This window comes from Vanessa tameamea, chromosome 24 (assembly GCF_037043105.1).
Source record: "Vanessa tameamea isolate UH-Manoa-2023 chromosome 24, ilVanTame1 primary haplotype, whole genome shotgun sequence".
NCBI lineage: Eukaryota > Metazoa > Arthropoda > Insecta > Lepidoptera > Nymphalidae > Vanessa > Vanessa tameamea.
The window spans coordinates 6037088-6049993 of NC_087332.1; the positions used below are offsets into that span (position 1 = coordinate 6037088).

Below are 12906 nucleotides of genomic sequence, written 5' to 3' on the forward strand. Positions count from 1 at the left end.
ATGTAAACCTTTCATCCTATCAATACAAATATAGTATATAAACTATAAACGAATAATTTAAATATTAAATTGAATGAATTACAAAGGAAAATTATAATTCATCCAGCTAACCTTTTAGCTTGTCTTGAAATTGTCAATTCAAAAATTAATTAAGCGAATGTTGATTGTTAATTTGATTTTTTTACGTGATAAAACGTAATTTAATAAAGGATTTATGACTCTATATATCAAAATATAATGACATCATATGAGATATAGATGATAATATGTATTTATAAAATATTGCTAGTCTCTATCGATGTCTCTGTCCTAAACTACATCTAAACAAAGGTAGCATAATTTCCACTCTCTCCTAAAACGCGAAACGCAGAACTAATTAGTTTATATCTTATATACTTATTTATGACTTTGAAGATTCAAATACATTTTGACAAAACTTTTTTGGATGAATGATGTAATTTTATTTAAACAAAAAACTAAATTACATCATTCATCCAAAAACATTTGCTAACTAATGAAAATGAATGAACAACTTAAACTTTGTTTGTCGATGTTGAATCTATTAAATGGAGTAAGTTTTGTTCCTCCAGTACGATTAACTTGCGACATGTTTTAAACATTCATTTCTTCACGCATTGCATGCGTGATTTATTAAAATTACGATTTTATCAAGAAATATTTGATAGAGCACATACTCTTGGAAACACAATAATTTACCTTTATTAAATCAAAGAAATACACCCCATTTTTAATTTGTTTACTGTTGAAACTAGTTTTTCGGTTTTGTTTTTAAATTATACGGAATACTTATATTTTTGACAACTGTCTCGGTTTTTTTGACCGGCAGTTTATTTATTCATAATTATTACAACTAGCAACTAAAGATTTCAAATTTCGAATGTAATGTTTATTTATACTTAATATATTTGTTAAAGCGTCAAGACCATTGCAATTTTTAATGAATATATCTTTTATAATTTTATGCAATCGCATTTTTACGATCAGCTGTGGAATTTTAATATTTACACATTCCTTGCCCTACAAAAGAACCTTGTGTCGTTAAATGTAAGAATGCCTAGGTATTTTTATATATATAAACATAATTTTATTAATGTTGTTTTTTAATAACAAAAATATGCTTATTATTAAATACAGTAGTACTGCTGTAAGTTTCTTTGCGTTCTGTTCCTCTCAGTATAATCCATATCCAGAACCAGTGATAAATTCACGTTAATTAATGTGCAAAATGGCGGTTTTGAAAGTAAGTAATTACTAAGAATTTATTTAATTAAATATCCGGAAACCTTTTTTTAACATCAACAAATCTTTTTTATTCTGAAATAACATCAGTTATCAGCAGAAACCCTTAAATTTACTACTGCTGGGAAGACGCCCGTCTCTTTCTAAGGGAATGAGTTTTTGAGCTTACTTTGAACTTTCACCAGACTGCTCCACGATGGTTTTCTAGATACACCTATGCCAAAATTCCTTCTATGCCGTTTCCTCACAATAAATTACATAAGAAAATGTTGAGGCACTAATTATACACAAGGGAATTCAATAGTCTAGCCTCTTGTAACCCCCAAAATGTTTGATTCAAAATACAACACATCGCAATCCTAAATTTTTATTTTTCCTGAATAGCCATTCAATATCTTATCGTAGAAAAATAAACCGGATAAATACTATTTATCAACATATAACATTAAGTATTTAAGTACGTATGCAATGTTATATATTTTGTACAAAAAAGTTATATATAATTTGGCTTACAAATACATACAAATAAAGATATATCTTCGATCATATTCTTAACTTATTCCATAATATATTCACCTACTCCTTAGTTTTATTCTTAAGAAGTAAAACATTATTACTTCAAACAATCAATTCCAGTAGCAATGTCATAAAAACAGTCAAAGTGAGACGTATTTGGTTATTGAGAATATTCTGGAGGTCAAATTCTAAGCAACCATCATAATTATAAATTTCTTCTTCTCGAATCTCATCTACAACTCGAATAGAATTAGCCCCAGCTTCTAAATATTAAGATTCACTCATATTAGTAAATTTGCTGTAAACTGTGCGGTTTCTCTAGGTATCGCTGCTGCTGTCTGGTTTGAAGGGTGAAGGTGTTACAAACACCACGCAAATGACATTGGGCCCATGTTTGTGCATTGACAGTATAAGATGGTCGGTTTAGACTGACAGGCCTAAGAATGGAAATTACCACTAGCCCCAGTTAAGTGTTTGTTTTCGTAATTTGAATAAAAAAACAACTTTAATATGAAAGCTAAAAATACGTAATATTATTAGACCGAGTAAAAGAGATAGATACAATATAAATATGAGAATACCGAGAGAGAAAGGGACAGAAGACGAAACACATGTGTGCGTAAAGTGGAAAGCAGTTTTCTCGCTTAGGAAAAAGGAAACGTGATGACTCTTACGGTGTAATGGCTGCCGGACTGTAGGTACTCGAAACATGTCTATTAGTTAGGTATTCAACTATGTATAAATTTGTTTTTAAAATCTATTATATTATTATTAAAGTGTGATGTGTAATTACGTTTATTTGAATGTTTTGAATAGAGAAATAGTTGATTTGTCAAAAATCCTAAAGACTATTTGAGTTATTTTGTGTGGCACAATATTTTCGCTAATTTTGAACCTATTGTAATGATATTATATTTTTTAGGATTTATCTCGGAAGTCATCCTTAGTAAATATTAGTTAGAATTCGATGCAAGCAAGGGACAAATCTATTTAGATGCGCTGTGTTTCCATTACCTTGTAAAGAACCGTCGCCATAAAATAATCTATAAGTTACTGTAAATTATAAAATGTCAAAAGAGGTTTTATTTTTATTTTAAGACTGAAGTTTTTTTTTATTTTTAAGCATGGATGAATAACGTTGTTACCGGTGTGTTTTTGGAAAAATATAACTCCAAATGAAATAAGAGCTATTCGCAGATATATTACGAAAATAACATTAAAACTAATATAATGTTACTTTGTGATCTCTTTCTCTCTACAGAATAGAATATAACTACATCTAAAAGTAACAGCAACTGTAAAAATGAATAGAAATCTGATGCAAAAGTTTTTGTAAGAGCTAGTTTTAATAAATCATATTTTAATTGAAATTGTCAACGCTATACGGACATAATTTTGACCTCTTTACTATGTTACAAAGTTTTGTGATCTAAGCAAATACATTGTGCTGAGAGAATTATACGATCGATATTTTTATTAAAGCAACTTGACGCTTCTTGACCACTTAAATATTATAAGCTGTAAGCTCGAATTATGAATTATATTAGTGTATTAAATGTCAAATACATGAAGTGCATATTGCGAGTAATTTCTTATAAAAATTTTAAAACACATAAAATAAGCGATTAAGGACCCAATTTAAAAACTAATATTAATTTCGCACCTTTATATTGGCGCAGGTGGTACCCATCCGCGCTGGGCCAGTCAATCTTGTTTTAAAGCCATTGAGCATATGCCGTTTGATCGTTTTTTAAGCTTATTCTTATCAATGGCTACAGATGTTAGCACTGAATTGCACCGAAATGACGTAAGTTTACGGCCATGGTAACCCTATCCGTTACAAGCGATCGGAAAAGGCTTTTCTAATGTTTATTCCACTCACCGCGAGATGGCAGCCCCGGAAGGCGCTTTCATCATATAAACCGGCGCTCGCGCCGCACCGCTCATAGCCCGTCACGGCGTACGCGCGGACAGACCACTGTGTTAAAAGTAATACCCTGTACATCGCGACTCGGTGCACGAAACGAACTTTGTGTTAAACTGTGCTACGCAATGGATATTGTTACTTTGGACCCAACTGGACTATATTGAAAACGGGAATAATCGATCACCAATATGGACGTACTGACCCTAGATCCTACCGGTCAGTACTAACTGTCGATGGCTTTTAAGAGTTTGGACCCGACCGGTGTGTATTGAACTCTCTTATTAGAATCTTACTTGATAAAATGGAGGCAAAGGTTCTCGATCCTACCGGACAATATTAAAGCTACAAAATGATCGGGCTAGATCCCACAGAAATCTATTAAACCCTTTCTACCTTCTATGAGGCAATATGTGCTGCGGCAGACGGAGAATCCTTACTGGCACGCGCCCGGAGGAAACATCTTCTTGCAGGAAGAGGAGGCTCTCCCTTGAGACCTAACTGACTGCCAAATTATGACAACAGCTGTAAATATACTGAAGGGGGGCGTGTACGCAAGGTCATTGGATGGAAATCAGCTGACATGCGCGCCGCGGGCTATCCGGAAATGCAGACATAGAAAAAATACTTTGTGCAGTAACTTGGCCTAAAAAACGCCTGTTACAGAAGATCCTTATTCTGTTGACGTAAGTATTTTTAGTAGTTCTTCTCGGAGTTAATGCAAACAGAATTCAAAGTAATTAAATTTTTAGTTTATACAACATGTTACGAATATTTTAATAATTATTATTAATTTGAAATTATATATTCAACATTTTAATGAGTCATATAGTAATTTCAAATTTAGTATAAAACATACATGAACTTTTTTAAGAACAGGTATTTTATTCGTTCTTTGTCCTTCAATATTTTTTTATGCTGTAATTTTATGTAACTTAATAATACGGAATCCAATACCTACATGGCTGTCAGTCCTAAATAGTTGTATTCAAACTATTTTCTCAAAAATTCTATATTAATAATAACTTGTCATTTTTTAATTTTCTGTCCGAATTTCGGCCAGTATCGCAATTTTTATGGCACCGACCGCGGGTTCGATGACCGGACATATTTTATTTCATCGCGCGCTTCCACGTACACACACAAACTGAACACACACATACAAGTAGATGAAAGCACGCACACTATCACAACAGATCTCCGCATGTTTGCGTCCAGTTTCGCAAAAACATTACATCGTGCTCATTTGTATTATGAATGTTATCATTTAATTCGCTACAATTAATTATCATTGTCGCACAAATTACTTAAACAATTTTAAATCGCGCAGGTAGGTTAATTATCCTTCACGAAAACGACAATTTCATAAGCTTCCTCATAATAAGTATTACATATTTTATGTACATGCCCTAAAGGTATTTCACAATGATAACACGGGAGTGTCATAATACTTCCAGATTAACAAAACGCGTAATGCGCCTGTGTTTGCCGAAATATCCAGTTCAACAACCCGGCGAGCGCTCGATCGGGAGTTCAAAATAGACGCGAACGCGGCCCGGCGCTCTTCGGCGACACTCGAAAATGCTCATCATCGCGTCTTTATTCCCGCCTTTATTGGACTACAGATAAAAAAATCACCTTATTAAAATAATAATACTAAAATTGACATTATAAATTAAAAACATATATATCGCCATAGTACTGAAAAAAAAAAACATGTAACTTTCGAGGTATTGTTTTCGTTTAATTCGATGATTCAGATGTCTGTTAAGTTTCGCACATGAGACGATTAAGCGATGTCTTCGTGGTGACCCTCCTTGACCCCGGTCCACTGCAGCGTGGCCTGTTTTTTGGGTTGCGTCATCATAGGTCACTACCTCCCTAGCCATATTTTTTTGCTCATAAAGTTATGCTTCGCACGTGGCCGTCTTCCTTTGTTAGATCATTTAAACTCATACCAGCTATTTCAGTAACTTAATATGGTCGAGACGAGCTGTGTCGTAACTTAATGTGGCGTAATTTGATTGTGATAACATGAGCTAAGCGACGTTTGTTTTATCTTTACTTGGTTTACATGTTTTATATGGAACTCTTCGGCTCGTTTCTAAGGAAACGTCTAACTTAACCAAATCGGATGAAATATATTATATCTATTAAAATTTAAAAAAAAAAATTAAAAATCGTAAATGCAATTGTTTTTCGCCTTATCGCTAGTAGCAAGGCCTATTTAATTATTATGGGTCGAAGTTGTAAAATGTTATCTACACCTATGAACATATTATGTGGTACTAACCTAACTCTAATACAAAAAGCATAAACGTAATTGTATCACATATTGGAGTAATATTTACTGTTTATATATTTTATATACTTCGACATCGGATGTGAAATTAACAAAGCGATAATTTTCTTTGATATCTTTCGAGATATCAAGTCATTTTATAATATAATAAAACAAGTTGTCGCCCGCGGCTTCGCTCGCATTTTAAGGATTGGTCGTCAGGTGATACACATAACAAGGTAGCGTATGCCGTTCCTTAAAGTTCAAACATGCTTCATACCAAGTTTAATCAAATTCGGATCAGTGGTTCGACCGTTTCAGAACAACAGACAGACAGACAGTGACTTTTGCATTTATAATATTAGTAAAGATAGATATACAAGTCTTTTTTAGTATTTTAACAGTCCGCTGTTATTTATTTGACTTTTAATACAGGATACACTTAAAGTAGGCTGTATAAATTGCAATTGGCTATGCATTATTTTTTTTAAATATATAGCTAAAACTCATGTAACAATATAATCGTTAGCCGCGACATTTTTTCAACATGCGTACATGCACATGAATTGAAGTTGAAAATATGCACTTTTTGCGATGCAAAATACATGTCGCGTACAAAGGTGCAATACAAGGTCGAATGGCAGGTGGCGGGTCTAATTAAAGGTTTTACGTTTAAATAATTAAATGAACACTAGTAGGTACAGTACAGGCAGGTGTCGTGTTACTTATGCAAGTATAAAATCATTATTTACGAATACCAAATTACGCACATTAATCGACATTGTTAGTATATAAGTCTCATTGAAGTATCTCAAACTGGGTAACTGCTGCAATTCTGAAATCGGACTCCTCATTACTCATGATAACCTAGTACTTCACTTACATATACGTTTAGGTAATAATTGACTTTAAATTAATTATTAATTAAATTTCTTATTTTTTTTTTATTTCCTTGCAAGGTGTGTAATCCCATGCGGTTTTAAAACTCATGTTTGTTACTTACCTATGAAGTATTTATAGAGATAGAATCTTACAACGAAAATATTTTAAGGAGTCAACAAACCTTAGTCAAGGAACTGGTTCTTTTATTAGTTTGAACTCAAATATTTTATTTGACTATTCTAATGTAATATCGAATAGACGATGACTGTTTCTGGGTTTAATAACATTGAAATTACGATTTATTTTTTTTGTTAAGATGATTTCACTGTCGTAAACGAAGGTATAATCTATCTTCAAACGGATAAAAAAAATATGACAACATTTTTTTTTTTATAGTATTCCTTCCATACATCATATTTTAACATGTCTACTCAGAAATTATTTATAATAGATCCGGTACGGCATATGATAATAAATACTCGATAAATAAAAACAACCTCTTAATAATATATTGACTTAATATAAATAATTAAGATCAAGCGATAAACAATAATTTCAGCCGTCCTTTTACCCATTGCATTGCAGATGCATAAATATTAAGAAATAAAATATTTCATAACGTTCACGAGTCTTAAGGCCGTCTGAACGCAGTTAGTGGGTCAAACTTTAGACTCAGACTTAGCATTACATATTTATCAACCTTGGTTATGCCGAACCAAGTTTAGTTACATAAGTGGCAACTTGCATAACATTCTTGCCGTAATGCCACAGTCGATAGTTCTTTTTGGTGCTGCGATGTATTTAAATTTTAATTATCGCTTTTATCGATCGCGGCCCAATAAAAAACCTCAAGATATCGACAACATTATAAGTATCCTTGGCAATTTAAATACCTCTTGATGTTCATGAACAAAAAATACTGATTTCGGCAATTATTATAGCAATTATGACAAAATAAATATACCTACATGACACTAGTCGATTGGTATTCGCGAGGCATTTAATACAATGCTGCAGGCCTATTGAAAACTTTTACTACTTGTGTAATTATTTTAGTATGAAAATATTTAAAACCTTTAAAATTAATTCAATCTAAAGTATGCGCTATGTATATCAAAAACTCAAAACAGTAAAACTGGCAATCATTACGATTTCAGTTTTAAAAACTATATTTTTATCGCTTCCATTTTTAAATTTATATTTATACTAAAATAAAACTGAACTCCTTTCAGTTTATCGGTGCATATTGTTTAACTCTTTTATATGGAAATAAATTAAATCGAAATCTAATTTCGTAATATAAAAACAAATCTAATTTATATACGATCTCCTCGATAATCAACCCTATCTTGAATCTATGTAATGTTTTTCTCTCGGTGTATTCGTCATCTATCAAGTCATTGACACCACTGCACCAGCGATACCGCGAGATGATGAGAACGTAAGCGGTTCAATCAACTCTGCACCTACCTAATCAGAGTAATTCACCCATGCGGACTACCACGATCGGTGCACTAATAAAAAACTTGTTAAGAAACTAGTCTATAGGTTGTAAAAAAACGTCTACTATTTTAAATAATTGCATAAGAAATTGCTATAAAATACTTTTGTATACTAAACTATAATCAGTAATCACTAAAAAGGTACGCTATAAAGATGTTAAACTAATTCAGTTCTCATCTCTATCGATCTATGTTTTCCTAGTACCTGAAACATAGCAGCGACTTACAAACAACACATCAGATACACTTTCGTATGTGAAAATAATACACAGAGACAAATCGCGTACATACACTACGGGTCGCAGATTCTCATTCGTATTTTCGGGCTGTTCGTGTACGTTGTGGAAAATCTTTCCTCTTCGTATCTACTAACTAGACGCTCGTAGTAACTACATGCTAGTGGTAGTATCTCATACCAAAGGAACGTTAGCGTTAGCGAAGCTGTTTCCGCATAGGCAGTTCTAAGAGGCAACGAACACGTCAAGCGTGCCCCCGTGTGAGCACGAGATCGTCAACCTTACAATTTAGAAAAAAGTCGCTTTACGTCGTTCGTATCGTCACTTCTTAAAATATATCGTTCACATATTTGAATACAAAAACATAAAAAATATGATAATTTAGCTAAAATAAAACAATATTGGGATAATAAATCTTATCAAAACAGGTGACAAGATCGTCGCAAATGACAAAAAGTGTTGTGATGGAAATGGAATGCGTCAAAATGTCGTCAGTTGCTGTGATTGTGACGCGCCTACATGCGCTAACACACACCTCTGTACTTGTTCACAAACGCACATTTACACTGTATATAACTACATTGATACTCAGTACGTCATATGGTGGCCTCTCGCGTTATCTGCGAGCCTGGTACCTCGTCTCCCCGTAATAAGCTGAAGATAACTCGCTTTTCTTGATCTTAAAAGAACGACATTATTTATTTATTAACTTCCGCGTATCATTTCGCGCTTATTATATAAAAATAAAATAAGAATTTCTTAAGTATTTAAAATGTTTAATTAAATAACAAATAGAAAAACATATAAAAAATTATACTTTTGGCAAAACATAGGAAAACAATATTTTTTAACAGTTTTGTCTTCATTACTCGGCATTGACAGGAGGTCAAGGAAACCTGTCAGTATTTTTATGTAACTCTCTGACTCATTGACTGCCACTTGCCTAGAAAGAAGTAAATAAAACTACAACATGTCTATGATCTCCTGGTATAATGTGTTCTAGTTGACGATCCTAGCGATCACGAGATGAGGATGAAGAAGAGTGTATTAATTATAAAAACTTACCTTTTTGAATTCAAATTAAAAAAGCAAACTATTCTCCGACAGGTCAGTCAGTCAGTCATGTTTTTAAGAAAATTAACATTATTTTTTTCCAAAAGAGAAAATGTGCAACGTCGTGCAGCGCCATCTGTTATCGACTAGTTGAAAAATAAATTATTAATGTGGGGTTAAAAATATCTTGTGTATTGTCAGTGTGGCTTTCAAGATACATTATATTTGAGGCACATGTCGCCAGGTTTAATCGAACAGGTGCACAGAACCTACTAAGCCAAGGATGACCAGAGCCCGGTGCACTCTTGAACATGTGGTGTGCGCTTACAAGTTTTTAGCCACAATACATGCACTTCTATTATAATTAGTATCTATCAGACGTCTGTAATTGGCAAATTTAAATATATTAAAGATCTTTTGATATACAAATAATTATTTCTATTATACCAAATAATAAAAGTTACTTACATAATGGTATATTCTATAACATACATAAAAACAATACTTTTAGTTCATAATGACGGCAATTGCAAGAATTTATGTAATAAATACGTAACTGGCTATGAACTTCCTTTTCACATAGGCTAAGTGGAGTCTTTATGTCATCGGTCGACCGAGCTTACATCGAGCTTGTTACGTCCTATAAAAAAGAGACGGAGAGATTTTTTTTAATTACTGTGAGCTATTTCATAACATCGCCCTTTAAAGGGACCGCGTTCTAAAAAAACAATAGTTTGTTTATGGTTATCCAAAAATGTTGCGCAAACAGAAAAAAAAATGTTTCAAACAAATGAACACTTTTTGCAACTTTATGATAAATATTGATGCAAAAAAATTAAGTACAACCAAGTAATAAAACGTGGTCCGTACGCAATAGATATGTACTTTTTAACACAGATCTATTATTTGTGAATAAGTACCTTATTGTTTAAAAGTTTGCAAAGAATGCCGACACAATGAGAGAGATTCACACAATTGTATTCATTAATTTTTGTATCGAACAAAATTGCACATTCAAAAATCGTTTATCTAGACCCAACAGTTCAAACAAAATGCACATCTAAAAACTTACCTTAAAAAAAATAAACATGATAAGAAAAATAAATAAACACTAGAATATATCCCTTTATAAAAAAATAATATTTAAAATTATTATTTTTATTTTACAACCTAGTTTATAAACTCTTAAAATTTTACTCTTGCAATTATAGTCAGAAAAAAAAAACTGACAACTATTTCAATGTATAAAATATCAGCTGTTTAAGTAGATCACATTAAAAATGAATAAAAAGTAAAGTTATCCACCTGACAAGCTATAACAAGGTAATAAAAACCGGACGGGTTTAGACGGTGTTATTTACAAATTACAATATGTTCGTAAAACAGGACCTATGATGGATCAATGACTATGAAATGAATTATTCTCCATATATAGGCCAAATACATAGCCATGCATTTTTTATTTTTTACTCGTTTTTATTTTATGCCAGAGAATGAGATAAGAATTTAAAGACGATACATGCAAATAATATACATTAATCTATTAAAGATTACGGAAAAATGTATCGTAATATTCATTTAGTATAGACAAACTTTAAACATTTTACACAATTATTATTACGATTAAACGAAACTAGTGACATACATACATATTTACTTATCGTTGGGCTTTTTGCAAGCTCGTCTAGGCAGGTATCATCAGTTACTCTGCCGCTAAACAACATTTTTTTAGTATAGTTGTATTCCGGTCAGGCATATGAGACATAACTTGTCACTTCAGTTCCCAAGGTTGTTAGCGCAGGGACGATTTAAGGAATGGGTAATATTTCCTAAAGCGCCAATGTCTATGACCATAGGGTAACCTGTATATCAATCTACCTAGGTTACAAATAATTTAAAAATAAAATCCCTAATATTCTTTTTCTTTTCTTTTCCAGATATATTCCCGCTTCGCTCAGCAGCTTTCGTCTTTACTATCTCAAAAGAACTCCATAAAATGTTCGATCAATACTCACTAGTTTTAAGTGCTATTTGACTGAATAAATGATTCTTTTTCGAGAACTAACATATCTTTCATGCATTTGTATTTTATATAAATTATTGTATTTAAAAATATATATAAATATAAGTTGATGCGGCTTTGTTGACAGTTGTAAAAGAGGTTGTTGTTGGTAGGTAAGAGATTTATTTTTTTCTAAATATACATTAGACATATTTAAGGTACAGATAATATACGACAATCTATATTTTCTGTCAATAAAGTAGCATCGAATTGTAGATCTTAAGGTGATTAAGGACAAGCAAAAAGAGGCAAAGGGTTTTTTGAATGGTTTTCTTTTTCTGACTGTATATTTTATGAGAAACCTTCAAAAATTACCATATATAAAAATTATATGTAGTTATTAGTTAAATACTTAGGTTTCTGCTACTTATTACTTTCCGCATAATTCGAGTTACCAATTTGATTTTGCTTAAACAAAATGTAAATAAAATAACGCTTACTTCTGCTTCTATTTGTGTTTTTTTTAAATATAATATGATTAAAAAACCATTTAACTGATAAGACTGCGTCTAGCCGTCTGACAAAATTTTAATTCAGTGTTGCCATTTAAGACTGAAAAAAAATTAAATTAATTTTATTGGAAGGATGTCTATCACCTTTTTTATGATAAAAAAAGTCCAGAAAGGATCCCACCCTAGCGTACATAAATTATATACCTTTGTAATAATTATCGTATAGTTTTAGGGAACAATAAAGATGTTATATATTATTTCTAAATATGTTTTTTATTATGCCTAAGTTACACCTTTATAAAAAGTATTTATTCGTAAAAAATATAATTGAATAGCATGTAGTGTACTATAAAGTATAAAAAATGGCTTATACGTATAATGATTTTTTTATAATAAGTAACATTAACATATATTTAAGAAAAAGGATGAGAAAATTCCATAATATTATCAAAATAGTAACAAATTGTTGATTTCATAAATCCTTTAAAATAATAGACATTCATATAAGAAGACCGAAATTAAAACATTTCACAGTTAATATTAAATATTTATAACATTAAAATAATAATGTTTATTTACATGAGAACTATTTACATTAAGGCCTTGTTTGTGTATACAAAAAATAATGAAAAGTAGCTACTGTAGAAACCATGACCGCGTGGAATAGTGGCAAGAATGTTAGCATATCAATAATATTATACTTGTATATTTTTGTAATCATAATAAAACTTCACACTA

At 31.6% G+C, this 12906-nt stretch overlaps 1 long non-coding RNA gene across 1 annotated transcript; it reads left to right on the plus strand.

Annotated features, from left to right (window-relative positions):
* The first annotated feature begins 3727 nt into the window (after positions 1-3727).
* On the plus strand, positions 3728-12433 carry LOC113402668 (uncharacterized). Its single transcript, XR_003369240.2, has 2 exons — positions 3728-4386; positions 11592-12433. It is a non-coding gene; the product is annotated as an uncharacterized LOC113402668 (long non-coding RNA).
* Positions 12434-12906: the final 473 nt, after the last annotated feature.